This window comes from Mustela nivalis (assembly GCF_964662115.1).
Source record: "Mustela nivalis genome assembly, chromosome: 16".
In the NCBI taxonomy this organism is placed as follows: Eukaryota; Metazoa; Chordata; class Mammalia; order Carnivora; family Mustelidae; genus Mustela; species Mustela nivalis.
In genome coordinates, this window is record NC_139035.1 from 40940071 (window position 1) to 40944236 (window position 4166).

Here is a 4166-nt window from a genome sequence, read left to right on the forward strand (position 1 = left end):
GCTCGCGTCCACCCGCTCGCTGGGGGGCAGGCGGGATTGGAGGTTCGGGGAGGAGGAGGGCTCAGAAGCTGACCACGCCGGAGCCGCGGCCCCCCGGAGTTGCAGAATCTCAGCCTCGATGCGACCTCCGTTTCATAACTGAGGCCACTGGGACGCAGAGAGGGGAACTACCCAAGGTCACACAGATTTGGTGGCTAAGAAAGGGTAAGAACCCAGGTCTCCCCAACGGAGTGCTTCGCTTCAAACCATCGCACGATTAGCGGTTTATATTTTGAAAGCGCCCTGAAAGCTTCCCTTCTAATTTATAATAGTGAATTTGTCAACTTTTATTGAAGGAGATTCTTGCTGGTGACTAAAATTCCCTCCACCTCCACGCTACAGCATTTTTTCCTTTTTTTAAAAAAATTTTATTTATTTATTTGATAGAGAGATAGAGAGCACAAGTAGGCAGAGCAGCAGGCAGAGAGAGAGAGGGAGAAGCAGACTCCCAGCCATGCAGGGAGCCCGATGGGGGGCTCGATCACAGGACCCTGGGATCATGACCCAAGCCAAAGGCAGCCGCTTAACTGACTGAGCCATCCAGGCACCCCCCCCACCCTACAGCACTTTAAAGTTCATTTTTTGGTTGATTCCTGGCTGGGCTCCTCGACCAGATGGGCCCCTCCCTCTGCTCCAGGCAGTTCCACTGACCTTTATGTCCCACAAGATGACCCTTCTGAGCCTAGCTTGCAGTCTGTCTTGGCTGTGGGGGCAGAGGGTCATTGTTGAAGGCCTGAAATGCTCCGGGGAGACAAGGGAACAAAGGAGGCACTCAACTCCAGGCACCTGGGTAGAGGCTGGAGGGGTGAGGTGGGTGGGGAAGGGGATGAAGCAGTGCAGCTGCCTTTACAGGGATATAAAGGACAAGGAGGCCCTGGAGCCTTTAAGCACAGGGCAGACATGGGGAAGAGCAGTGCTCTGAGAAGTCACCATTCCCTTTCCACTCCACCTACCCTCCCTCTGAGCCCAGACACCTTCTCCCTGCTCCCCCCTCCCCAACTCCCAACACTGGGGCCATTCACAGGGCCCTCACCAGCTGCCCTCCCTTCCCACACTGCAACCGCTCCTTTCCCTGGAAAGAGCCCAAGGGGAGGACCCAGCTGCAGCTCCAGATGTGGATGATGCTCTCTGGGGGAGGGGGGGAAGGGGAGTCAGACTCCAAGCCTCTTGCATCACCCTCCAGTGATGATGAAACTATGTCAGAGATTTTGGCAAGGGTGTGGGTTAGGGCCTGAGGATGTATCTGTTGGTGCCATTCTCCTCCCTTCCCTCCCCTACTCACCCGCACAGATAACTGCTCCATCCAGTAGTCCAGATCACTGTTAAAGTCAAACCAAAACAGTGATAACTTCAAGGGCAAATTTCAAGGGCAAATCACACCCCTCCCCCAACCTGATGGAAAACAGGGCACCACCAGCGGTGCCCCAGGGGTGGAGGAGAGGGAGGAGGCGCTGGTGGGATCCGACATCTTTTATTAGCATTTGCACCTAGAGGAAGCACTCTCTGGGGCCAGTAGTTCACCCCTCCCAGAGCAGCAGGCCCGCAGAGTGTTGAGTCAGATCCTGGACAGTCTCTTCTCATCTTCCCAACAAAATAAGAGGTGGGAGGTAGCTAACATTTATGGACCCTCTATGAGAACCAGGTACTTTCTATGCATATTTTTACTTTCATTCTCCTAATGTATGAGCTGGGCATTATTAATACTTTTCATTTTTGCAGAAGGGGAGAATGAGTTTCACCCAACATAAAAGCAACAGACCCAGGATTTGAACCCCTGTGTCTTATTCCAGACTTCCCAAATCACCTCCAGGCAACTGCCCAGGGGGAAGGAAGCTGGGTTGACCCAGGCTTTCACTCCAGGTTTAGCCCTCCTGGATGATAGTGCTGCGTTTTGCAAAGCTGCTCTCCCGCCCACCAGACCCTGGATGACTCTGGGGCTCATCTCTGGTTTCCTGCCTCTAGGAGGTGTCCCTTCTGATTTCCGAGAGTAGATGACCCTTCTGACTCAGGGCTCCACTGCTGGGAAATGGCGCCAGAGCTGCTGCTGCACCTACTACCCCTCCCCCGCGCCCATCCCTCCAGGCTGAAGGATGTCAGGCCTGAAGGAGCAGCGAGGCACAACTCAGGCCACCTCAGCAGCTCCTTCCTGGACCACCGGGGAGCAGAGGGCATCTAGATGACCAGACCCAGACTCCTGGGCGCTGCTGCCCAGAGGTGAGGAGGGAAACTGGGCACAGAGGTCAGAGGGGGATCCCAGTGGCAGGAAACAGCTTAAACTGTAACTTGGGGAGATTTAGATTAGATGGGTCACGGGAGGCCGGGGACAATCCCTGCCCTCCTCAGTCTCTCTGCAGTTTTAGCTCAGCCTGTGCTTCCTCTCTCTGGTTGGCTCCCACCCCCACCCTTTCCCACTGCTTCTTCCTCCCCCCAGCTGCTCTCCTTCCCTTCCCTAACCCTGAAGTTTCTTAAAGAGCTTCCTATATGCATATCTCCCCCAACCCCCGCCCCTTTCCTCTCCTCCTGACAGAAACAAGCACACACACATACACACTCTCCCGGGTTTGGCCCCGAATCCCCTATTTGGACTGGGGTTTGAGCCCCAGTTCTCGCCCCAAGCTGAGGCCTTTCCTCACAGGGTGTCTAGGAGCGTCCATCATTTCTCTTGACAGGAGCTGTGGGCGTCTGGGCAGATGGGAACATGGGGGAGCTGAGGAGGACCCTCTCCCAGGCAGGAAGCTCCCACTCCTGTAGTTAAAATACTCCAGCAGCAACTCGAGGAAGCCATCTGGCCCAGATCGCTCAGGCACGGCCTAGCTCTCAGCAGCAACCCTACAGTAACAAATCATTATACCTAAGAGATAACCTTAGCTCTAAAAATGTCTCCAGAGGTAGCCTGAACTTGAGTCCTGTTCCCTTTTATCTTCTTTAAGATTAGCACTAGGCATTGACATTTGTAGAAACCGAGCATTGTCCTAAAGGACTGGGGTGGAGAGTACAGAGTTCTGGACCTCCAGGCCTCACTGCCAGCACCACCCCAGCAGCGGTCCTTGGTTCCACAGGAGAAGCGGCACGAGCTCATCCTGCCAGTCCGGCCACACCGACCACTGCGACCTGGACAGAGAGCCCAGCTCCACCTGCCAACCGGAGCTCAGAACCCCAGAAAGGGTCTACTGGGGTGCGGATTCGGAGGTCTTTGTTCAGGCGCGGGCTCAGCCTGACTTCCTCTGTTACAGATGGAGACAGACCTATCCTTAGAGGAAACCAGAGTTTGTTATAAATAGAAGGGAGAGAGAGAGAGAGAGAGAACTACTGTGGATTAGAAACACCCTATCAGGGGTGCGTGGGTGGCTCAGTGGGTTAAAGCCTCTGCCTTCAGCTCTGGTCATGATCCCAGGGTTCTGGGATGGAGCCGTGTATTGGGCTTTCTGCTCAGCGGGAAGCCTGCTTCCCTTTCTCTCTCTCTGCCTGCCTCTCTGCCTGCTTGCAATCTCTGTCTGTCAAATAAATAAAATCTTAAAAAAAAAAAAAAAGAAAGAAAAGAAAAAACACCTTATCAGTCCTAAAATCCCCAACTATTTTTGGTTTCAAATGTTAATGACAGTTTAATTAATACCCCATATAACCTCAGACGTGACTCTTCATCCACTTTCAGCTTTGCCACGCTGCCCATGAAGGCCAAAGGCAGGAGGAGCCCGCCGATGGGGGTAAATTCTCAATGTCCCAGAACCCTCAAGTTGAAAAGAACCCTAAGATCATCTAGTTTTACAGCTTCGTTTTCAAGTGAAGAAACCGAGGCCCCGACAGGTAAAGAGACTGGTCCGCAGTTGTGCGATAAGCCAGTGAGTGGGGACCATGGGACTAAAAGCATGGTCCCCATGGTCCCAGAGCAGGCAGCACCCACAACAGTGGGGAAGGACCTGGAGGCTAAACACCCAGGACTGGGCTGCATGGGAGTTTACTGTCTGGATAAAAGATAAGACTGTACAAAATAATAGACAACTTGGAAGCCCAGGGGTGATGCTCCGATTTGGGAGATCTGGGTTCAGATGCCGGCTCCGCCGCTCGCAAGGTATGTAAACTTTGGCAAGTTATGGACCTACTGCAAACATCCCTTCCCTTGCCTCAAA

General features: G+C 53.5%; 1 long non-coding RNA gene across 1 annotated transcript; it reads left to right on the top strand.

Moving 5' to 3' along the window:
• Positions 1-37: 37 nt before the first annotated feature.
• Positions 38-3361, top strand: LOC309850189. Its single transcript, XR_014304124.1, has 3 exons — positions 38-204; positions 2002-2253; positions 3099-3361. It is a non-coding gene; the product is annotated as an uncharacterized lncRNA (long non-coding RNA).
• Positions 3362-4166: the final 805 nt, after the last annotated feature.